Source organism: Hyperolius riggenbachi, chromosome 1, assembly GCF_040937935.1.
Source record: "Hyperolius riggenbachi isolate aHypRig1 chromosome 1, aHypRig1.pri, whole genome shotgun sequence".
Taxonomy (NCBI): domain Eukaryota; kingdom Metazoa; phylum Chordata; class Amphibia; order Anura; family Hyperoliidae; genus Hyperolius; species Hyperolius riggenbachi.
The window spans coordinates 608,556,873-608,582,552 of NC_090646.1; the positions used below are offsets into that span (position 1 = coordinate 608,556,873).

Genomic DNA, 25,680 nt, shown 5'->3' on the forward strand with positions numbered 1-25,680 from the left:
CTTCTGTCCTAACCTCCTTTTTCCATTATATATACAAAGAAAATTGACAAAATTAAATTGGTTGTATAAAATACATCAAGAAGGACCAGGGCAGTGGGAGCGGTAACCACTGAGACCATTTACTGATTCAAGCTGGGAGAAAATCCTCAAAGGATGAATGGGTCGGCACCACCAATAGCAAACAAAGCTCTTTTAATGAATCAAAGCATAACAGTGACAGACGCTGTTTCGGGCTAACAAGCCCTTCCTCAAACTGCTGACAAAGTGAACATACACTAACACCATCTTTATACACCCACTGTGTGGGCGGGACTACCAGCGGACCTGATGGGGACCTGAAAACGAGCCACATAGAGAGCATTACTCATCCCAGGTCAAAAAAGCACCAGACGCCAAGCAGGAACCTCCCTCAGTGTTGCCTCTACATGTCAGCGCACTAGACTGCCGCCGACCAATCAAAATCAAGGCCCAACTCCGCCCAGCGTGACGTCTCGGCTCACTGCCGGCATACACTCTGTCAAAAGTCATCGGAACCCGCAAGGCGTCATGGGGGAGTAAATAGTGTCATGGAAACGCCAGACACTACGCATCAACCTCATGCGGCGCCGCCTCTAAAGACCAGGCCAATCAGAACAAAGAAAAGCCGAAATATTTCTTACCGTCTCCTGGGTCAGACAGACTGACTCCCGAGATCCATATTGATTTGTTCACTTCTGTCCTAACCTCCTTTTTCCATTTATATATACAAAGAAAATTGACAAAATTAAATTGGTTGTATAAAATACATCAAGAAGGACCAGGGCAGTGGGAGCGGTAACCACTGAGACCATTTACTGATTCAAGCTGGGAGAAAATCCTCAACTTAAATCCTACCATTCAATAGCTATTTCTGTGTGTATTTTGCTATGTAGTCTGTGCTGAAATGTCCTCAGTGTTTTAGTGCAGCTACAAGTGCCGTTGCTAGTTTGTTTTCTCGAAAGAAACATGGGCTGGTCATGCCCCAAAAATTTATTTCATGGACAGAATGGCTGAACCTGGGGAACCTACTGTCTCAAATTTGGACTGTGGGAATACAGGAATGTCCTATTAAGAATTAGAATTCTAGATCTTATTATTTATTGCATCAGTTTTAATGCATGTCAAGTTTGCTTTAATATTGATGGAATTCGAAATGTGATTTCTGTTATCTCTAAAAACTTAGTATGGGGTCTTCAGCAGCATAAAACGAGGCAATTGTAAGGGTCAAAGTATACCTAAAAGAGGTCTTTTGGGGTAGTTCTTGGTATGCAGTGGTTAGGACACACAACTGATGAACCTGTAATATGGTCACGGGCACACAAGGCTAATTAAGGCATGTAGGTCAAAATATCTCTAAAATGGTGGTGGGCGACCATCGCAAATGTTCGTTTTCAAAAAATGCTCGTTTGCCGTGAACTCCTCGACTCCCACCACAAATGAATGTTTAAAAAACAACCGCAAACAGTTCGGGAACTATTGTGATGTACGCCCATCACTACTCTAAAACTGCAGGTCTTTTGGAGGTGTTCCTGGTATGCAGTGGTTAGGTTGTTCCAAGGAGTGACCACTAATAAACCAGTGATATGGTCATGGCCCCCAAGGCTTAGTAAGGCATGTTGGGAACAGAGACTTGCTCCTTTGGTATGGTCACCATCAGAAGAGCTTCTATACACAAATTGTTGAAAATAATGACCCTCGTCATGGGTCCACACAATCCTTTGCAGCTTCTTCCTGGCTTTTCAGTTTAGTGCTGGTTATTTGTAGGGAACCTGAGGCAAGGGGGATATGGAGGCTGCCATATTTATCTCCTTTTAAACAGTACCAGTTGCCTGGCAGTCCTGATCCTGTGTTTTTTAATACTTTTAGCCATGGACCCCGAACAAGCATGTGCAGTTTTGGTACTCAGTACATGAGTGACTCCACTGACTACTGCCATGTACTGGATTAGCCATATGCTTGTTCCAGGAATTTGACTCAGGACTCTATGTATGCCAGAAGATCAGCAGGACTGTTAGGCAACTGGCATTGTATACAAGGAAATGAATACGGCAGCCTTCATATTACTCTCACCTCGAGTTCCCTTTGAAGAACAATCATCACCAACAGGATTATGGATACTTTGACTGGTAAAACAGCAATACTTCTGGATAGTTTACCATATATTTAGACTTTTGGCGGGAATTTTTTATGCCAATTTGGATTCCGGGCATAGGGCTCTTCCATACTTTTTGGTAAGATCTGTATGTTTTACAAGTATGGCAGCTAGTGACAGGCTAATCCGATTTCTGTCGACGGGCAGAATTGTTATCTTTCCTCTTCTATTGCTTTCTTTCAGTATATTTACTGTATTATGCTGAGCTTTACACAGGGCATGTAATACCATTTTCAGAAGCTCACACTACTTTCTTTGTGTAGCTGAGTCATTGTGATAAATTGTTTTAAAGGGATTGTTCCCTTTATCTTAAACAGCAGCTCTCTTTATGGGTTTTGTAAATACAAATTAAACTATGCAACCCATGACGCACCAGTAATATCAGATTGCATTCCAAGGAAATATAGTGTGTGCGTGGGTGGGTACACACTCGACTTAATGTGTAGGAGCAACTCTTAGCATTGAATGAAATCTATCAGGGCTCCTGAAGTAACCCTGAATTCACCTTACTTGTGTGTGTGTGTGTGTGTGTGTGTGTGTGTGTGTGTGTGTGTGTGTGTGTGTGTGTGTATTGGGGGAGGGGTATTATTGTGTGTGTGTCTGTGTATAGAGTGTTCTATAGAGAGAATGAGTGTGAGTGTGTATGTGTGGTATTTTTGTTTTTGTTTTTTTTGCTCTTGACATTTACCTCAGAGAAATAGCATTGCTAATAGATTTGTTGGGGCTACTCAAGTTTATTAATGGAAGAAAGAGCATTCAATCAGGGATGGTCGTAGTCAGCCAACTTCGCTACGCTGGAACTACGCGTATTTTTACGCAAATACGCTTCGCAATCTACGGCTATGTAATCAGAAACTTCACTACGTTTGCATTTCGTAGACTACGTGTTAAATTACGCGAGCTTCGTAATTGATGCGACCGCTTATGCCCTTATGCGGAAAAATTTCTTTAATTTCAATGATCTTCAACCTATTTGCAAATATAAACTAATATAAGCGTACATTCCACCTTCCAATGCGGAATTGTATGCGTCTAAAAGGGCAATAATATTTCTGCGCATGCGCAATGATCCATATAGATGCAGTTATCGCATGCGTAGTTGACTTCGCAATACATACGTCAACTATGCGTAGCGGGCGAAGCTTCGCATAGCGGGACTACGACAATGCGGAAATGCGTACGTGTAGTTCTTAAACTTCGTCTACTAACTACGATGCGTAGTTGCGTACTACGACCCGTAGATTCGCGCTGGCGTAGTTTACGAGCAACCCTGCATTCAATGTTTTATACAGTAGAATCTTGCTACAGTAAACCTTGATATTATAAACTCAGTCCTCAGGTACAAGCAAATGCATCTGTATAAATATACAATGTATGACCAATTATGTTATAGCAAACATCTGATATAGTAAACTACTTTTCCTGGTCCCTTGGGCTTTACTATAAAAGGTTTCTACTGTATACACGCTGTGAAGCTTACATGCTCCATCAAATACAGTCACACATTCAGTTAATAACACTACATATCACAGTGTAAATTTATGGAAAGCAAAGAATCTATGGTATATGCTTATGTATGTAGAATTATATATAAAACAAAACCAACCAAGCACAAGTACAAAACCAACAATGTGGTCATGCCTTGGTATAGCTAAAAGGACAAGAGAAGTAGGCTATAGATCTGCAAACTTGGCTCTGCAGCTGTTAAGGAACTACAACTTCCACATTGCATTTGCCTTTATGAATCATGACTGTGGATGTTAGACTCCCACAATGCATTGTGAGACTCGTAGTTCCTTAACAGCTGGAGATGCAAGTTTGCAGATCACTGAAGTAGGCTAACATCTTCGCCTTATTAAATCTGATTAGATTAAGGCCTACAGCTCAAACTTGGGTAACTAACTTTCAGGGGCCCGCATCAAGGAGTTCATTTGCCTGTCTTATACCCAAGTACTAAGTCAAAATTTCACAAATTGTTTTTGCTTGTTTTGCAAAGCGCTCTTAAATTAAGTTACTCTTCAATCCGAAGTTTTACTGTTAATGGTAAAATGTGCTCTCAGGCAGAGGGAGACACCACCTGTGCCAGGTTAGCAAGGAATCCACTATTCCCACGTGGTGGTAAAGAGTCCTGTAGGGTCACCAGACACTTGTTTAATTTAAGTTTTCACATATTACTGGGCTTCTACACACTCCAAATATATGTGGGCCCATGAGTATTGCATCCTCTCAAGCAGGTGTTAAGACAAGTTGCATAATGGTGCAACCCCTCTCACAGGAAACTGTGAGGACCATGGTCCTGGCAGTTTCCTGTCTGTGAACCTTGTTGCATTGTGGGAAATAGCAGTTTACAGCTGTTTCCAACTGCCAAAAAAGCAAGCAGCCGCTACTTCCACTGACCTCACCTGCCAGCAGTAAAAATGTCAACATGTGATAAATGTCAGAATGTAAATCCGGGAGAGGAAAGAGTTTACAATGGGCAAACACTGACTAAATCATTTATACATAATTATTGTAAAAATGACGCACTTTTTTATTACATTATTTTCACTGGAGTTCCTCTTTAACAGGCTATTGTATATGTGATACTATCAGCAGGAATTTCAGTTTGCTTATACAACTCGTAAAAAGGTGAGGTCAGGTGGAGGGGAGCCTAAGGAAGAAGCTGCCAAAAAATCTAAACATCTCTGTCTGTGGGATAGATCTAATAAAAACAAGAGCGAAGGCAATGAACTTATCAGCTATTCGAAACTTGTGGGCAACTGTAGATGGGTTATCCATCCACTGTTTGTAGAAAGAGCGATTACCCATTCCAGCGGGAAAAAACGTATTGCCAAGAATGCCCAGAAAATGGGGTTTTGGAGAGGCTACAGGAAAAAGGCTTTTAACAAATTTCCAGTCATGCAGTATTCCAGACTATCTTATTGAGATTAAGAAGGACTCTAGTGTCTATCTCGGCATACCAGATTAGTCTGTTGAATGTGTATAGTTAAGGCCTCAAACTGTACCCAGGGTAGGGTTTGGGGATTTTAATTCCAGCATAACACCTGAGTCAAGCGTGCAGCTGTGTAGTTTTATAGATTAATTGCATATTAATCTGAGGATGGGCTGAAAGAAACGCAAAAAGTACATGCAGGTGCCTCTGGTGACCGTACTGTGTAGTTCTACATTATGCTGTGACATAAAGTATGATGGCTATAAAGGGCATTTGGGCATACCTGCTTGCCTCTAGCCAGTCATTCAGTTGCCATCTATCAGAAGACTAAGTAGCCAATCCCATACAGACAGTGTAGCTTGGCATCCAATGTGGGACGCCAGTCATACTGGAATACTGATCCCCGGTTAGGATACAGCGGTTTACTGTATGCAGCACTACAAATTCACGGTTTTGGATTTTTATTTTTACAATTATTTTATTATTAAAATGTAATTATTAAAATTTTATTTTTCTGATATCCTTTAACAGAAAAGAAAGGCAATAGTATAAATCACAATGCCATAACAAAAACAATATAACTCAAACACACATTGTGAAAAATGACAACATGGTTTCTCCCTTTCCCACCCATAAACCCACCCTAGCCCAACCAATATAGATATAAACCTGGAAAGCTCATTGATGCCTTTGGATCCTTTTTTTTTGGAAGTGATCACCTTATAGAGGGGAGTACTGAAATGTACAATTGACCGGAAACAGAAGTTGTGAGTTCCTTGTTGAGCCTCTGAGGAAGTGCCAAAGAGGGCAAAAAAAAGTGACAGGCGGCCTAGAATGATGTACTACTGTTATACTGTACAGCTACTGTAATTTATAGAACAAAATAATAATTGTTATAACAGACAAAGTAGATGTTTGTTTATAGAATAGAAATGTATTTTTAAGAATGTACCATCATTTTTTGAAGCTTTGCAGTAAAGTGAAATCGTGCCTGCATCATTTTTTTCAAAATATAGATCTTGATCTGCTCAATTTCCAAAATCACCAGGGCGCCTTGTAAAAAAGCTAGATGCCTGAAACAGCGGGCTACAGCTGATGCACAAATTTTACCTTTAGGCCTCTTTCACGTTAGAAAATTGTATAACGCAGACTAACGCACAGCAATACTAAGTCTGTGCGACATTCACAGTGCACACGTTGCGTTTGTGTGTAACGTGAGGCGTTATTAGAAATTGCTGCATGCTGTGCGTTTAGCAATGAATCTGCTGCGTTAGTTGTGATGCACATGCTCAGTAATGTATTTTTTTATATGTAACGCATGCGCTGTTTTCGTTCCATCACTGTGCGACAAAAACGGCGCACCAAATGCAGGGCTAAAGAATGCACTATAACGGCCAAGTTATAGTGCACAATGCGTTGCGTTAGGGGCACGTTGTGCGGCTTTAACGTCGCATCAAACGCACCGTCCTGATGGGGAAAGTAGTTTTACAATATAATACAACAAAGTTGGTGTTTTTGGAAGTTGTGCGGATCAAGAAATATATTTGAAGATTGTGACACTGATAGTGCTCAGGGTAGATCCCTGCACATCCACTTGGATTTTGTGAAGTGCTGTTCTACCCCTCCTTTTTGTCGAATTTTTTCAAAAACCACGTCCGAATCCTCATTGCAGGTGGGTTTGGGCGGGAAATCGCAGCTGCACAGGGTCTTTCAGAGGGCAGGGCACACCAGTGGAAACAAGGCCACAGTGTCTTTGCACATAAAAAAATGTGATAAAAAATGAGCATCCTGTTTTACAGAGACTTGTGTGAACACTCCACCCAATCATAATTATGTGTCTGGGTGGAGTTGCCATTTAAGTTTTTGTTTTCATGTGTTAAGCTGTAATTGGTGTGAGCAGTGAATCAATCCGCATTTTTATGTTTTCTCCATTAGGTAGTGGCTCAGCGCTCGGTCTGTTAACGGATGTCTGAACTTCAGGAACAGACTGCTGCTGCCACGCTGTGAACTGGGAGCAGAAGAGGCCGGGAAAGGGGCGTGTCATCGGGTAAGTGATAAGCCTGCTTCGAGGCGAGGCGCTGTATTTCCTTATTTATGATAATTTATGGGTGATGTGAGAATTATAGGGCTGTGTTGGCGAAGTGACGAAAGCTCACTATATAGATTTAATGGCACACCATGTCTGACTCGTTGGAGAGAGTCAGGTGTGCCCAGAACTTTTCAGGAGCTTGGCATCTCCCTAACTCTTGTTTCACATGTAGTCATGACCGAAAGTCATAACCCGGCCATAAAAAAGCCTTTTATGTTATATATTATATATATATGTTATATATTATATATGATTGTGTGGTAATTCTGTATGGGTGTGTATGCCAGCAAAAAAGTACCTGGTCTTTCTTAGGTCATCTCAGTGTTCTCTTTAGGCCTAAATAAACCCGGTGCAAAGAGGAACCATTCAGTTTCTTGTTCCACATTACAACTGAAAGGACTTGTGGACATTTCCATAGCTGGCCTTAAAGGACCACTATCCCGAAAAAATTGTAAAATTTAAAATCCATCTAAACACATACAAATAAGAAGTATGTTTCTCCCAGAGTAAAATGAGCTATAAATTACATTTTTCCTGTTGTTATTGTCATTTACAATAGGTAGTAGAAATCTGACAGATTTTGAACTAGTCCATATCCTCATGGGGGATTCTAATCATGGCCTTTATTCTTTATAAAAACAGTCCCTAAAAGGATTTATATAGACATGCTGGCCAGCTTCCTTGCTCACGGTACACTTTTTTTGGACAGTTGGACGGAGCAGCTGCCATTCACTAAGTGCTTTAAAGAGGAACTGTAACGGCAAAACGTCCCCTGGGGGGTACTCCCCTCGGGTGGGGGAAGCCTCAGGATCCTGATGAGGCTTCCCACGCCGTCCTCTGTCCCACGGGGGTCTCGCCGTAGCCCTCCGTGCAGCCGTGACGTAATATTTACCTTCCTGGCTCCTGCGCAGGCGCTCTGACGGCTGTCGGCTCCGAAGTAGGCGGAAATACCCGATCGCTGTCGGGTCCACTCTACTGCGCAGGCGCAAGTCTCCGGCGCCTGCGCAGTAGAGCGGTGTGACGCCGGGCGACGCCCAGTCGTCCGAGGATTCGCGGCCGATTGTCCGATCGCAACCGTGATCGGAAAACTGACATTCTTTATTTTTAAATAGAAGTTTTTCCTTCCTGCCTTCCCCCCCTTTTTGCCATGAGGGCTGAATGGGCCTGCGTTAGCATATGGCTAAAGCAACCTGGTTTAGCAAGAAATCCTTTTAAGGCTCCCGGAAAAGCTCTGGTGACACTAATGTGCTAATTGGGCAGAGCTGAAATACCAACAGAGTCTATTCAACAGGGGAAGCTAGCACAGCATGAGGTCTATTGACACCTACATTCCTCCCAGTCTTGACGGCACCGACTAGACTGAGTATGGAATGCATGGTGTTGATAACTTTGTCACATTTTGCAAATACCATCCATGGGAGGAATATGAAAATTACATAATTTTGTTTCCCTAATTCTGTAGAATATGGTGATACTAGACATAGCCAGGTAACCCGAGCAGGGGCTGAGATATGAATAATGGGGTCCCCGTGCGCCCCAAATATTGCAAGTTTGATGTCCTATGAACGTGTATTCTCAGCCCAATCTGAATATGAAATCGGTTTGCATGTGCGACAAAACCCCGGCGGGATATGAAATTGGACATATTTTGTGGATGGTTGGAAGTTCCTCCCCTGAGAACTCACTGCCTGACACGCCCCTGGGCTGAGCTTGAGACTCCGCCCAGAAATGTCAGTGCTCAAAACTGATTGCATGAGGACTCCCAGCCAATTCCCCCACTTTCCATCATACCGAAAAGACTGCCACTGCTTGGGGAAATAGCAGTGGCCATCTTGCAGGCGGAGCAACGGCCATGTGGTTCGGCCATATTGCGAACTAACTGCAACAAAGGAACTTTGTCTTTTCCCGAACGGACTTTCCACAGAATCATAAGTATTCGTTCTTTTTATCCCTTTTTCTTTTATGTACTGTGTTATCACTGTCTCTCATCGTTTAATTGTTCACGATTGTCTGTATATATTAATTATTTATATTGTAACAAATAAAGGCTTTTTAAAAAGGTCTTTACCTCTCAGTAAAACCTTCTATTCAGTATACACAGACGAGACCTAAACTTCCGAAGGGACGCTACTGTTTTGATAGATAGATAGGAATTGCACAGTTTTAACCGGTTGTTTGTTTCACAGGTCTATAGCCAGTTAGCAGTTTTCTCTGGGCTGATAGAAAACAGAGATGGTGGCAAATCTACCCCTGGGTTGGAGTAAAAGTGTATTTTCGTAACCTCACAGGCTCCCTACTGCGTCGTGACGCTCAAACTCCGCCAATTCTACGCAGATTGCGTCCATAGCTCTCAATCTGTGTGCTAGAATCGGATCGGACGGTTTTGCGTGTTCACGGCCAGTGGGGCTCTTGTGACAGTGGTCGGCAGCGTTTGGGATCTGTGTGTGCTGATAGTATCTCAGGTAGGGCTATCGAATTAGCCCTATCGAGAAACGAACTAATTCGTTGGTAGTGACTGAGTGCAATATATTTTTCATATATACAGAGAGACTGTGTAACCAGTACCCCTCCCCTAAGTTTTCTTTTATTTGGCATGGAAATGTCCGGGAATTACAAGGTCATGGTCCTATCCGACCTGCAGAGTCTGTGCGAGGCGAGAGGCATGGACATCCGCGGCAAGAAACAGCAGGACCTGATAACGGACTTGTACCGATGGGATAGCCAGAATCTGCGGACGCTGGAGGTGTCCACTGTGGAGGACACCGGCTCATCTAACGCAAGTCGAGGGGAACCAGAGACTGAAGATCCTGTGCGTACCGAGGTTGAGCAACCCGCGGGCAATGCGGCAACAGATACGCAGGAGGCTGTCAGTGTGAACCCCGACCCCAGAACCCCTGAAAGTACTCGCCTGGAACCGGCCAGTACTGGACTGTCCAGTTATGTTGATCCAGTAATGCAGCAGGCATTGCAAAAGCTGATGGAAACTGATGTGGACAAGTACCTGCAGTACATGGCGGAGCAAAAGCGAGAGGAACGCCAATCTGCAGAGGCGCGGGAGAGACGACAGCATGAGCTGAACATGGCGAAAGTGCAGCAAGCCAGCCGGAGTTCAACGCCCAGCCTCCCTGCTGAAGGGACTGCCGCTCCAGTAAGTGCAAAATTTAAATTTGCTATTATCGAAAAAGACACTGACATTGACTTGTTTTTGAGGTCTTTTGAAAAGGCCTGCCGTCAGTATCGTCTGTCCCAAGACCAGTGGGCCAGACATCTGACACCCTTGCTGCGCTACAAAGCGCTTGATGCTTTCTCAGAGTTGCCTGTGGAAAAGGACAATGATTATACCGCTATAAAGGAGGCTATAATCACTAAGTACCAGCTGACGCCAGAAGCCTACCGGAAAAGGTTCAGGTCCTGGCAGAAAAAATCTACTGATTCTTATCAAGATGTGGTCAGCAGTCTGCTCACCACACTCCGCCAGTGGACGCTAGGCCTCACTAAAGGGTCTTACGGTGTCCTGGAGGACTTAATCGTCCTGGAGCAGTTTCTGAACATTTGCCCGGCTGACGTACGCCAGTTTGTGCTGGAGCGCCGACCGGCGTCAGCGACGGTCGCTGCAGACCTCGCTGAGACCTTTGCAACGACCAGGGTGCCGGAGACCCGCAGGACTGCCCCATCTAGCTGGAGAGGAGGTCAGTCCCACAATTTTGCAGACTCTCCTACCTCTGTGAGCCGTGCGCCCCAGAGGCCATCCGGCGCAGCTGCTGCGTCCAGGCCTGCAGTAACAGAGGGCATCACCTGTCACTTTTGCCGCAAGCCCGGACACATGAAGTTTAACTGCCCGGAGCGGAGGCAGACAGCGCCAGCTCCTGCACCACCTACACCTCGCCCACGGCAACTGCCGCCAGCCAGCGCACCCCAGCCGGGAGCACCCAACAACGTCCTGTTCGCAGGTGGGAGAGGGATCCACTCCGCTACGAGCAACCACCAGCTGGTTACAGTGAACGACCAGCTTGTTACCGGTTTCCGCGACACTGGAGCGGATGTCACCCTGGTGCGTGCGCACCTGGTCCCGACGGAAAATATCCTCCCTGACAAATACCTTACCCTCACTGGAGTGGGGGGCACTCTTTCTCGCATTCCCCAGGCTCGGGTGTCCATCGATTGGGGGGTGGGGGTTCAAGAGAAGGTTGTTGGGGTCCTGGACCAACTGCCGGTCCCAGTTTTGTTGGGGACCGACCTGGGCAAGCTTGTGTCCTATTATGAACCTGCCCCAAGCCCCTCAGACTGCCAGGAGGGAGACGGACTCTCCGCCCACACTAAGGTACTTTGCACCAAGGGGCAAGAACAGGGGGGAGGTGGGTTGAATGTGCCCAGTCCAGGGGTACCGAGTCCAATAGTACCTGTGTCACAGGTACCTGTGTTTGATATACCGATTGTTTGTGATGAAAATGTTGTTGTACCTGTCACTGTAATTCATGCATGCAGCCAGGATGTGAGTAATGCCAGTATGTGCCAGTCTGAAGGTGTACCTGTACTGGCAGTAACACGCAGCCGCGCTGCTCAGAACCTGGGCTCAGAGCAGGTGGAAGAGGTTCCGGCCTCCTCCCCCTCCTCTGACCACAGGGATGGTAGCCTTCAGCCACTAACTGCATATGCCACGGGCCAGCTGGCTGAGAGCGAGAGTGCTGCATTTGTGCAAGCACTCCGGACTGACCCTAGCCTCGAGGCACTCAGAAGACAGGCTTCTGAGCCCCTCACGAATGAAGATACCTTCAAGGTATATTGGGAAGGTGGTAAGCTGTACAGCGAGCCTGTACAGCCCACCGAAGGTGAAACAAGTGTGGGTACCAAGTTGCTTGTGGTACCCAGTGCCTTCCGGGGGCATGTGCTGAAGTCCGCACATGACATTCCCCTGGCAGGGCACTTGGGAATCCACAAGACACTTGACCGTATCCAGGGTCATGTCTACTGGCCCAGGATGCGGATCGATGTGACCAACTATTGCCGCTCATGTACTGTTTGCCAAAAGGTAAAACGGGCTGGGAACCCCCGCAAGGCTCCCTTGTGTCCACTGCCAATCATAGGTGAGCCCTTTCACAGAGTGGCAGTCGACATAATTGGACCATTGCCCACTCCCAGCAGCAGTGGCAAAAGGTACATCCTGACGGTGGTGGATTACGCCACCCGCTATCCTGAGGCCATGGCGCTTTCCTCCCTGAGGGCGGACAAGGTAGCAGACGCGCTACTTAACATTTTCTCCCGAGTCGGGTTCCCTGCGGAGATGCTCTCCGATCAGGGATCCCAGTTTATGTCCGAACTCATGGAGGCCCTGTGCAAAAAGATACACATGACGCACATTGTCTCCAGTCCCTACCACCCGCAGACCAATGGACTGTGTGAACGGTTCAACGGGACGCTGAAGCAAATGCTGACCACGTTTGTTGAGTCGCAAGGTGGGGACTGGGAACGATACCTGCCTCATCTGTTGTTTGCGTACAGGGAGGTGCCGCAGGAGTCAACCGGGTTTTCCCCGTTTGAACTCCTGTATGGGAGGAATGTCCGAGGACCCTTACAATTGATGCGGGAGACATGGGAGGGCAAGGGCGACCCCACTGATGTCTCCGTGGTCGATTACGTCCTCAAGTTCAGGGACAAAATGGAGTCCCTGTCCGCAGTAGTGACCAACAACCTGGCCCAGGCTCAGGCCAAACAAAAAGCATGGTACGACCGCACTGCTGGAGAGCGGTCATTTGATGTGGGTGACAAGGTATATGCCCTTCTTCCCGTGAGGCAGAACAAGCTGCAAGCAGCCTGGGAGGGGCCTTTTACTGTAGTGCAGCGGTTAAACCCTCTGACGTATCTAGTGAACATGGGGGGCAGGAAGCAGAAGAGCTTTCATGTAAACATGCTGAAGGCCCACCATGACAGGACCCAGTATGCGCTGCCAGTGTGCAGCCGGTTAGAGCAGGGAGAGGCAGACCCCCTGTTAGACCTGCTGGCTGACGTACGAGATGTGGACGGCGACCTAAACGTCAATCCACAGCTCGCCTCAGCCCAGCAAGAGCAGTTACAGAAGGTGCTGGGCCAGTACCAGCACACCTTCTCCGGTATCCCGGGGCGGACCAGTATGGCGGTGCATGGGGTAGATACAGGTACCCATCCCCCCATCAGGCAGTCCGCTTACCGTGTCTCTCCCGAGGTACAGGCGGACATGCAGAAGGAGGTGAGGGAGATGCTGGAGTTAGGGGTGGTTCAAAAGTCCAGTAGTGCCTGGGCAGCCCCTGTTGTCCTGGTCCCCAAGAAGGACCAGACAACTCGGTTCGGCGTAGACTACAGGAAACTGAACGCCATCACCACTACAGACGCCTACCCCATGCCTCGCATTGATGAGCTGCTAGATACACTGGCATCAGCCAGGTACCTATCAATCATGGATCTGAGCCGGGGGTACTGGCAGATACCACTTGCACCTGACGCGAGGCAAAAGTCGGCCTTCATCACCCCTTTCGGCCTCTTCGAGTTCACGATGATGCCCTTTGGGATGAAGAACGCCCCCGCCACGTTTCAGCGGGCCGTGAACGACCTGCTAGAGGGAATGCAAGGGTTCGCTGTAGCGTATCTGGATGACATTGCGGTGTTCAGCCCCACCTGGGAAGAACACCTCAAACACCTGTCCCAGGTACTAGAGAGGCTGGCCATGGCCAATCTGACGGTTAAACCGAGTAAGTGTCAGATTGGCATGACCGAGGTGCAGTACTTAGGTCACCGGGTGGGGGGTAACACCCTGAAACCTGACACGGGAAAGGTGGACGCCATCCTGGCATGGCCTCGACCTATCACGAAAAAGCAGGTCCAGGCGTTCCTGGGGACCGCCGGCTACTATAGGAAATTTGTTCCCGCCTATAGTACACTGGCGAAGCCCCTGACCGATGCCACTAGCAAGAAGCACCCCAAGGTTGTTAGCTGGACCCCCGCTTGCGAGAATGCCTTCCAGGCCTTGAAGCAGGCCCTCGCAAGCGCCCCTGTGCTTCAGGCCCCAGACTTCAGTCGTCGGTTTGTGGTGCAAACCGATGCCTCTGACTACGGTCTCGGCGCAGTCCTCAGCCAGGTGGATGGAAAGGGGGATGAACACCCTATCCTCTACCTGAGCCGGAAGCTCCTGCCCCGAGAGGTAGCCTACTCCACAACTGAAAAGGAGTGCCTGGCGATCGTGTGGGCCCTACAGAAACTGCAGTCGTATCTGTACGGCCGCTCCTTCACGATCGTCACTGATCACAATCCCCTGAGTTGGCTAAACCGTACTGCTGGAACCAACGGCAAGCTCCTACGGTGGAGCCTGTCATTGCAGCAGTACGACTTTACGATCCAACACAAAGCAGGCAGCCGACACCAAAACGCTGATGGGCTGTCGCGGTGTCAGGGGGAACCCGACCCAACAGCGCCAATAGCTGCTACGGAAGGCGTCCTGTTGACACCTCCCTGAGCAGAGCTCGGGAAGGGGGAGGTGTGACGCCGGGCGACGCCCAGTCGTCCGAGGATTCGCGGCCGATTGTCCGATCGCAACCGTGATCGGAAAACTGACATTCTTTATTTTTAAATAGAAGTTTTTCCTTCCTGCCTTCCCCCCCTTTTTGCCATGAGGGCTGAATGGGCCTGCGTTAGCATATGGCTAAAGCAACCTGGTTTAGCAAGAAATCCTTTTAAGGCTCCCGGAAAAGCTCTGGTGACACTAATGTGCTAATTGGGCAGAGCTGAAATACCAACAGAGTCTATTCAACAGGGGAAGCTAGCACAGCATGAGGTCTATTGACACCTACATTCCTCCCAGTCTTGACGGCACCGACTAGACTGAGTATGGAATGCATGGTGTTGATAACTTTGTCACATTTTGCAAATACCATCCATGGGAGGAATATGAAAATTACATAATTTTGTTTCCCTAATTCTGTAGAATATGGTGATACTAGACATAGCCAGGTAACCCGAGCAGGGGCTGAGATATGAATAATGGGGTCCCCGTGCGCCCCAAATATTGCAAGTTTGATGTCCTATGAACGTGTATTCTCAGCCCAATCTGAATATGAAATCGGTTTGCATGTGCGACAAAACCCCGGCGGGATATGAAATTGGACATATTTTGTGGATGGTTGGAAGTTCCTCCCCTGAGAACTCACTGCCTGACACGCCCCTGGGCTGAGCTTGAGACTCCGCCCAGAAATGTCAGTGCTCAAAACTGATTGCATGAGGACTCCCAGCCAATTCCCCCACTTTCCATCATACCGAAAAGACTGCCACTGCTTGGGGAAATAGCAGTGGCCATCTTGCAGGCGGAGCAACGGCCATGTGGTTCGGCCATATTGCGAACTAACTGCAACAAAGGAACTTTGTCTTTTCCCGAACGGACTTTCCACAGAATCATAAGTATTCGTTCTTTTTATCCCTTTTTCTTTTATGTACTGTGTTATCACTGTCTCTCATCGTTTAATTGTTCACGATTGTCTGTATATATTAATTATTTATATTGTAACAAATAAAGGCTTTTTAAAAAGGTCTTTACCTCTCAGTAAAACCTTCTATTCAGTATACACAGACGAGACCTAAACTTCCGAAGGGACGCTACTGTTTTGATAGATAGATAGGAATTGCACAGTTTTAACCGGTTGTTTGTTTCACAGGTCTATAGCCAGTTAGCAGTTTTCTCTGGGCTGATAGAAAACAGAGATGGTGGCAAATCTACCCCTGGGTTGGAGTAAAAGTGTATTTTCGTAACCTCACAGGCTCCCTACTGCGTCGTGACGCTCAAACTCCGCCAATTCTACGCAGATTGCGTCCATAGCTCTCAATCTGTGTGCTAGAATCGGATCGGACGGTTTTGCGTGTTCACGGCCAGTGGGGCTCTTGTGACAAGCGGACCCGACGGAGATTGGGTACTTCCGTCTATTTCCGAGCCTAAAGCAGCCACAGCGCCCCCGCTGGAGCCAGCAAAGGTAAATATTGAAATTACAGTCGGGCCTGTCGCCGGCTGTTCAGAGGGCTGCAGCGAAACCCCCGTGGGACGCAGGACGGCGTGGGAAGCCTCATTAGGATCCGGAGGCTTCCCCCACCCGAGGTGAGTACCCCCCAGGGGATCTTTTCAAAGTTACAGAGTCTCTTTAAGAAAAAAAAACTTGAGAAACCCCCATGATGAGATGGGCTAGTCCAAAACCTGTCAGTTCCGTAAGATTTCTACTAACTACTATAAGGGACCGCAACAGAAACGTAATTCATAGCTCATTTTACTCTGGAAGAAACGTACTTTCGATTTGTATGTGTTTACATGGATTTTAAATTTTACGATTTTTGCGATAGCGATCCTTTAAAGCGGGGCTGTCAGCAGTATAATCAAATATATTTTACTTACTGCTCTGTGTTTATTATGCAGTCTGCAACCTGACCCTGCATTGCAATTTAATCAGAAATGCTTCTGCTATAATAAATCTTATCTCAGTCAACCTGGCTGTATTTAGTACATTGCCGATGAGAAGGAAGCATGTCCTCTCCCCTTCTATATTCCTGCTCCTCATTGAATGGCTGAGGGCAGTTCAGTAAGCTGCTGAAATACAATTTATGCTGTGCTCACATCTGTTTACAAAGCAAGCTAGATGTGACAGCACACTTTTTAGGAGGAAATAGAGTAAGTGAGGAAATTACATAAGGATTGGCTTCAGTCCCTCAAATTAAAACTCACTGAAGCTGAACAGTACAATACATATGTTATGTAAGTAGGACAAGTATTTATCTACTTATATATGTGTTTGTTTATTTTCCTGGGATAGTATGGCTTTCCGGCCTTCTTTGACCACCTGGAACATGTTAGCTGTAGAACTCTGGTAATTTTGGAATTTGTGCACGTGGGCAGCTCTTAACAACTTTCAGTCGGCTTCACATAAGAAAACAGCTGACTGCAAGGTATCCGGGGCAGGAAGTGTTTGTGTTTTCCTGGTTTCCAAGGAAGTCAGGTTATCACAGGAAGTCAGCCTGATCAACTCCAGTCAAATGCTTACAAAAGGCTAGCTAGGCAATGGAAATCGTTTAATCTAAGCCTGATTGGCTGCATTACTTGCGTTCCCCTCAGATTTGCACTGGTCGCGATTTGTCAGCCCTTGCACACGGAACTAATTGTGAAAGAGCACAAAACCGTAATGGGGAGGATGTTGAGCAAAATTCACAGCTAAGCTGGAATAAACTCATTTCTTTCTAGTTTTAGTATTTCTTGATCTCCAGTAGAACTGGCACAGATATACATAATGCGCGCACACACTCATTTTCTAGCTGTAACATTTTTGGCTTAGGATATGCAGATGCTAAAAATAAAGAGTTTAAAGAGGAACTCCAGTGAAAATAATGTAATAAAAAGTGCTTCATTTTTACAATAATTATGTATAAATGATTTAGTCAGTGCTTGCCCATTGTAAAATATTTTAAATCCCTGATTTATATTCTGACATTTATTACATGGTGACATTTTTACTGCTGGCAGGTGATGTAGCTGCTGCTTGCTGTTTTGGCAGTTGGAAACAGCTGTAAACAGCTATTTCCCACAATGCAGCAAGGTTCACAGACAGGAAACTGCCAAGAGTACGTACTCAGAATTTCTTTGTGGGAGGGGTTTCATCACAATATCATCCATACAGCGCCCCCTGATGGTCTGTTTGTGAAAAGGAATAGATTTCTCATGTAAAAGGGGTATCAGCTACTGATTGGGATGAAGTTCATTTCTTGGTCGGAGTTCCTCTTTAAAGCTGCTTCATGAGCACATGAAATACATGGATGAAATAGTGTATGGAGAATGTTTTACCTTCCGAGCATTTTAGTTCTGTTTAGCCAGCCAGCTGCAATTTTCCGCACAACGCATATGAATCCCCATAGCTGGGCATCACCTGGCTGTGGTGATTTGGATGCTCGGCACATGTGCCACATCCATTCCAGATAGCACATCATTGGAATCCTGCCTTAAAGGAAACCAGAGACGATAAAATAAAAAAAATGTATACATACCTGGGGCTTCCTCCAGCCCCATCCGCACGGATCACTCCCACGGCGCCAGTTGTGGCCCGTCTGCGTAAGAGAAGCGCACTCTTTATGCATCTTTCCAGCAGCTGCTGGAGAGCTACATAGAGAGTGCACTTCTCTTGCGTTATACTGGCCGTGACTGGCTGAAATTACGGGACCCAGTACCGGAGCTGGAGGAGACAGGACGGCGGAGTGGGAGTGATCCGCGCGCATGGGGCTGGAGCAAGCCCCAGGTATGTATCATTTTTCTTTCTTTTATCGTCTCTGGTACACTTTAACAATCTGTCTTTCTGGTTATCTCCAGACCTCTTTCAAACCCAGGTGATTTTAAAGAGAGTTCTGATGGACAGAAGTGATCTGTGAACTACCTTGCCAGTTGCCTGGCAGCTCTGCTGGTCTATTTGGCTGCATTAGTGTCAGAATCACACCAGAAACAAGCATGCAGTTAATCTTGTCAGATCTGACAATAATGTCACAAACACCGGAACAGCTGCATGCTTGTTCAGGGTCTATGGCTAAATGTATTAGATGCAGAGGATCAGCAGGATAGCAAATTAAACTGGTTTGGCTTAAAAGGAAATAAATATGGCAGTCTCCATGTACCTCTAAGTTTAGGTGTCCTTTAAGCCAAGTACCCACGGCCAGATGGATTGTGGATCTCCAGCGACAAATGATCGTTCCCCGACAAACTAGCGATAACGAAAAAAAGTGATGGGACGCAATCATTTTCACGTTCGTTCTCATTTTACGCAAAAGCCCATTGACTTTACTGGAGAGCTGAACGATCGTGTCGTGTCGTGATCTGGCATGATGGTCGGTATACTGTTCAATAAAAATTAATGAAATTAATTATGTTTAACAATGATACGCGATATTGCAAAAACGATAATTTGTTGTGGAAAAATCATGTGAAAATTGATTATTATTCTTTATATAGTGCCAACATCCTCCGTAGCGATGTACATGGTACAAAACGGATATTGGGGAACATAGATGCATGAGTGTAAAACTCTGTACAATCAGGACATGCACAGTAGAAGTACAAATACATACATAGTTGAAGTGTGGTTTGAGACATCGTCAATACTGGTACACAGTCATATAATAAATTGCAGCAAAATAAGGAATACTAGGAGGAGGTCCCTGCCCTGGCAAGCTTACAATCTAGAGGGTAGTGGCGTGGACCTACAGAAAATTATAGGCTTCTCTGAACAGGTGTGTTTTGAGAGTACGTTTGAAGGTTTCCAAGCTTGAAGCATAAAGGAAAGGCTGTAGAAGGGAGTTCTAAAGGAGACGTGATGCTTGTGAGAAGTCCTGGATGCCGGAGTGGGAGGAGGTAACAAAGTTTGATGCACATAGAAGTCCTACTGAAGACAAACTCTGCAACCAAGAAGTTCCAGTGCTCAGCTACATACAATACATGCATAGTTGTACAAAACCACAGCCGTTCTAAGGGAAGATTGCTGCCTTTATGGTAGATAGAAGCATTATAATATTTATCCTTGAAAACCCAATTTAAATTTGTGTTGCAGCGTAAGCTACAAAACTAGAATTCTGTATTCTGCAAGTACAGTATACAAAACTGTCATATTTTTCTATCCCAAATTATTCCTAGAAGGTTTATATTTAGTAGCCATGAAACGCACAGATGTTCTGCAACCTACTTCTGCAGTGTAATTTATTACCCTTTCCAGGCTTTATAATTTATTACTGCTTTACTCTAAAAGAACATCAGGTAAAATGTATTTAAAACCCCCACTTCCTCTACTTGATAAGTGCACCAGTGGTTCGGTGAGAGGAGAGTTCTGAGACAATATTACTTACTAGACAAAACACAAGCTGCTGGGATACTCTGGGTAATAACAGTGAATGCATTAAAACCTAAAGTGTCTTCCCAAATACTGTACAAAGGTTTTCTTAACTGCTTTGAGAACAGAGCCTCTGGTCCCTTTAAGGACCAGAGTTTTTTTTTTTTTTTTTTTTTAACTTTTTATACTTCCTGATCACTGTGATTGGCTCACAGTGATCATGAAGTCAGGAGGCAATGAAAATGGCTCCTGACCAAGTTACGGAAGTCTGCTGTCTTTAGACAGCAGAGATCTGTGCCGGCGGGGATAAACAATTGTGTCCTGTGCTCGGGATCCAGTGACGATAAAATGATGCCGCATCAGGCTTAGGCAACCACAAGTGCGGCGTAGTTTTAACTACGCATGGTCCTGAACCAGTTAAGGTGGTTTTACTTTATTGATTTTTTTTGGCCCGATTGACAATGCAATTTGATAATCTTATCGAATCGCATGAAAATCTGTGCTACAACAAGCATGCTGGATTGATGATTTCATAGATTTCAAGGTAAAATCTGTCTAATGTATCGATTGAATAGGCTGGGAAATCTCGGGCTGATGAGGTGGCCGATTGGGTGCATGGTGGCAACGGTGCACGAGATAGTGGTGAATAACAAATGTGACGGAACACCCGGTTGCTGTCCCACAAAATATTTAAAGGCATTCTCTTAATAAGGTGTGAAAATATCGCCTAGGAGGAAATGTAAGCTCCGTACACACGCTATGTGAAACTTGGCCCGAGGCGGCTGATACCGACTGCCACCACCGAGAATTCATTGCGTATACGGCAGCTCCCAATTCCTTTTGACCAGCAATCCAATCCATCACTTTTGCAGAGTGACAACCGAGAGCATTGTTCTCTCCACATACCCCGCCCGCCGCGTGACATCACTCCCTGCTGCCCCGCCCCTGCCTTAATTGTTTCTTCCTTATCCCCTTCACTGCAGGTTTTATTTTAAAATGTTACTATACAGGTATTCTCAGACGCCATCCGAAGTGTCCCCTGAGGTACATGTACCATGTGTTCAAAACCTCTTGATTTGAAACTGCTTGGTTGGTTATTGTTTCTGTGATTAGTAATTATGTTGAATCGGAACTGTTACTATATGGGGTAACAGATGTGAAATTTTAAATGTACAGCTATTCCAACGTTTGCTGTTAGTGCCTGTAACATCTGACTACAATGGTACACATGTTCCCCACTTGTCTACATGGCCCTATTCTTCTTCATGCTTTCAGCAACTCTGTGCGTTTTTGTTCCGACTGGTATGAAATGAATATTGTTCTTTTAATGGGTTTTCAGAAATTACAGCTCCTTGTGTTAGATTTGCAGTCATGCTTGGTGCTTTAGATAATACAAGGATAGAAAACAGAGATTTGTGAAGGAGCCTGGCTGGAGTTGCAGTGTGATTTTCTGATGGCCTCAGTGGTGGATGCAGTTACCGAGCACCTGCCTCTCATCCTCTGAAGAGCCCCGGTTGGTCAGCATCAGACTTGATGCCTGATTGCCTCAGAGGTGGATGCAGTTATCGAGCACCTGCCTCATATCCTCTGAAGAGCCCCGGTTGGTCAGCATCAGACTTGATGCCTGATTGCCTCAGAGGTGGATGCAGTTATCGAGCACCTGCCTCATATCCTCTGAAGAGCCCCGGTTGGTCAGCATATGACTTTATTTCTGATGGCCCCGGTGGTGGATGCAGTTACTGAGCTCCTGCCTGGTGCTCTCATCCTCTGGAGAGCCTCGGTTGGTCAGCATCTGACTTGATGCCTGATGGCCTCAGTGGTGGATGCAATTATCGAGCACCTGCCTCTTATTCTCTGGAGAGCCAAGCGGCCAGCGAGTTTGTTTTTACTCCTTGGCCTCATAATCCAGCGATAGCATACTGAGGTTAGCAGGTTCAAACTGAAAATCCCAAACCAACAATGTTCTGTGTTGTATGATTCTGAAAAGCCTGAGGTTTCACAATAACCCATAAAAGGAGCCAACGACCTGCTCTTTATTCTGAGCTGAATCTATGCTGCAGGAACAAATAATGGCATTATTATTATTATTATTATAATAATACATTTATATAGCAATGACCTCTTCACAGCACAGAGAGTACGTAGTCATGTCACTGTTCTTTGGAAGAGGGATCTAATTTCTGCTGTAGTCAATGTAACGACCTTAACTTTTTCAGTGGAAAAATTAGGTTTTAAAATGATTGCTTTGCATGGAGGGAGGATGGGAATGCATCCGCAGGGGTGCTGCACACTCATATGTGAACGTATGTGCAGCTGCTTACCAGCAGATTTGATCACGCTGATCGAATCTGCCAGTTATCTGTGCCGCGATGAGCCACATCGATTGTAATGTCAATTTATTCAGGGCATAAATTGTTCATAATTACAGATTATGTGGTTAATTTAAATCGATTGGATGTGACGTTAGATGGGCGGCTCTTAGCTTTGCACTGTATTAGACTAAAAGCTCTGTAGTGACTGGTTCTCTTTAATCTTTTAACCTGTTCTTATTCTGCAGGCTTTGCATGATTGTTGGCTAAGCTTCCAGGTTCTTAATGTTTCCTGCATAACTCCCGTCTGCTGGAAGCCATGTGACTGTCCTGTCCTGTACAAGCACAGCTCCACGTCCCTGTATTATTTCATGTCTGATGATGCTTTCCTGCAATACCATCATAGTATCACTTTTATACATTTAAACCCGACTTGATCTCAGAACTTCCTCTCTGCTCTAAAAGATGAGCAACAACATAATAAACTTTACAAAAGAACATTTCCTTGTTACAGCTCACGAACTACTGTAATCTGCAGTGTCTACTTCCTGCTTTCATGGCACCAGACAAAGGGTTAACATCCTTTGTTTACACATTAGCTGTGTCTGCCAGGTGCTGCCAAGTTTCTCTTTTGACACAGCTGAGAGCTCAAATTACACTCGCGATTACTTGAATATAAGGGGGAATTAGATGGGCTCTTCTCGCTAAAAACACACAGTGCACACTTCTGTTTTCTTTGTGTCCTGTGCAAGAGTTGAAGTCCACTTTAAAAGATATACCCAGTTAATACAGTAGCACACCCCACTCTTAACCTTGGGGGAGCCATGGAGCCCAGTCTTTAAAGAGAATCTGTACTGTGAAAATCTTACATAAATAAAAGTACCAGCCTGTTTGTAGTCTTCTCCTAGGCCCCTCTGTGACATTTTCGCAGCTCCTGCTGCTTTCTTTTTGTAAATAATGAAGATGGCCGCCAAACAGGCAATACATCATCAGAGCAGGTGCCTGTTTGCAGAGGCTCCTCTCAAACGTGACTTCACTGCTGGAATATTTCTCCCACTTGTTGCCTTGGCTGCTTGTCCGGGCTTTGAACTGATCTTTCTGCACTCACAGCTGTTCACAAGGTCACAGGCAGGCTGGCTGTGAGCAGAGACCTTGTCTGACTCATACACACAGCGCTCACACACAGAGCCTGCAGGGGGCATAGGGGAGGTGTGCATAACTTCTCCCTATCACAGCACATTCCTCTCTGGGCTGACAAGGCTCGACAAAGGAAAGAAGATTAGATATAATACAGAGACAGTGCAACTAGAAAGCCAGACCACATTAGAACAGGTATAGGAACTTATAGGATAGAAGAAATAAGGCTGAAAATGTTGTTACAGAGTCTCTTTAAAGTGCACCAGAGATAAAGTAAGATTTGATACTTTCCCGGGGCTTCCTCCCGCCCCATAAACCTGTGCGAGTCCAATGCCGTCCTCCCGCGGTTCAGCTGCGATTAGCCCCGGTAACTTGTTCAGTGATGTCAGTCCGGGTGTACTGCGCATGCACAGAAGACCCAGACTGAACAAGTTACCGGGGCTGATCACAGCTGAATGGCAGACTGCGGGAGGACGGCATGGGACTCGCGCAGGTTTATGGGGCGGGAGGAAGCCCACAAACAGCCTAAGAAGTTGGCCTTCACCACTGTGGGTACTGCTGGGGATTTGTGCTGGTTGGTTGAGACTTCTGGTTAGTTGAGTTATGGATAACCGGGACTGTACTATGTGGTGTGTGTGTGTATGTATGTAATATAAGTCGACTCCAATATTTGACCCTCTTAAGCTGGAATTTTGTTCTGACTCAAGTATAAGTCTATCCAGCAAAGTTAATGGCTGCATTTGAGGACCAGGAAGAATTGACAGCTGCACTTGGAGGGTGTGGACCCCGGGGGGGGGGGGTTTCGGGTGTTAATGATTGCAGTGCATACAGTATTGCAGCCATTATCTCCTCCTTTCCTTTAAGTGCAACCAATAACTCCTCCAGGACCCCAAGTGCGGCAATTATTCTCACCCCTTCCTGCAGCTCAGTATTTCCCCCTACCCCTTTCCTTGTTAACTATTGTGGTCAGGGCTTTCAGACCTGTACTTTCTTGGCATTTCCTTTATCAAGAAAGTGTCACTTACCATTGGGGAAATTGCTGCAAATGGGAATGTCACTATTAGTACACACAGAACTCAGTGTGCTCAGTGTTGCCCATGACTCGCGTATAAGTCGACCCCTGTACTTTTATTAAGTGAATCAGACCTAAATTTCTAGACTTATAGGCTATCATTCATAAAGGTGCAGTCGGTAGTGCGGGAAAACACCGTTCTTCTCCGCAACCGGTAATTAAGACTTCTGGGTGGGCATTCATAAAGAAGTTGCCTGTTGCGATACAAGTGCGGAGGTTTTCTGGAGGAAGCTGGCGGTAGCGTGGCGGAAGACATGCGGAAACATAAAAGCTGCCCGATTCCCTCTGTGCGCTCCTCTGTCTGATGCTGCTTGGGAGGTCCGTCCCATTCATTTACATGTAATCCGCCCGCCTATCGCTACTGTCGAGCAAGCGGTATTTTCCTTCCGCATACCGCTTGCTCTAATCTTTATGAATGGACGTGTTTGTTACTTTTTCTAGATTAATCTAGAAAAACTCCGCACAAGGCGGAAATGTATCGCTCTTCACGGGAATGTCAGCTTTTCATGCGGAAAGAGCCTTTATGAATGGGGATTTTGCTGAGTGTTCGGTAAAGTCAGCGGTATTAAGCATTTCCGCATGCGGAAATGCTTAATGAATGATAGCCATAGTCGAGTATACATATATATTTATTGTATATCTTACCTAAGAACTATACCTCTGTGTTTAGTCTACATATGCTGATAGCCATGAGAGTTCTTTTCTTTATAGGTTGGATTGGGGGATTGGGATACTTTCCGCCGGTCATGTACATGGACAAGCATTGATTAGAATAAATACTGCTTGAAGATTCCTAATCCCGGCCTTGTCTAGGAATGATTATTTCTGTGTATTAAACCTTCCTGGCCTTCCGGTTCCCCGGTTCACTTCCCCGGGTGAGCTGGATCCAGCAAGCCTGTCAGATGCTTAGCAAAGCGTATCTGATGAAGATGTGTCCTGAAACCTGGGCCTAGTGAATTTATTACACCTGTGAAGCCTCCCCGCTTGGCTCCCTGGGCTTCTCTCCCTGTGATGTGCTGCTGCTGCGGTGCATTTACAGCGGAATGCTAAGTTTCTCATTTAGCATTCTGGTGATGAGCTGCTCAGCTTACAGCAAATATGAGGAATATCT

General features: G+C 45.8%; 1 protein-coding gene across 4 annotated transcripts in view; it reads left to right on the plus strand.

Annotated features, from left to right (window-relative positions):
* Positions 1–25,680, plus strand: part of ERBIN (erbb2 interacting protein) — a 335,765-nt gene that overhangs the window by 95,649 nt on the left and 214,436 nt on the right. For all 4 annotated transcript variants that reach the window (XM_068249944.1, XM_068249941.1, XM_068249959.1 and 1 more), the window contains one exon: positions 7,038–7,149. The gene's annotated coding sequence lies outside the window, so the exon portion shown is untranslated. The remainder of the gene's footprint in view (positions 1–7,037; positions 7,150–25,680) is intronic.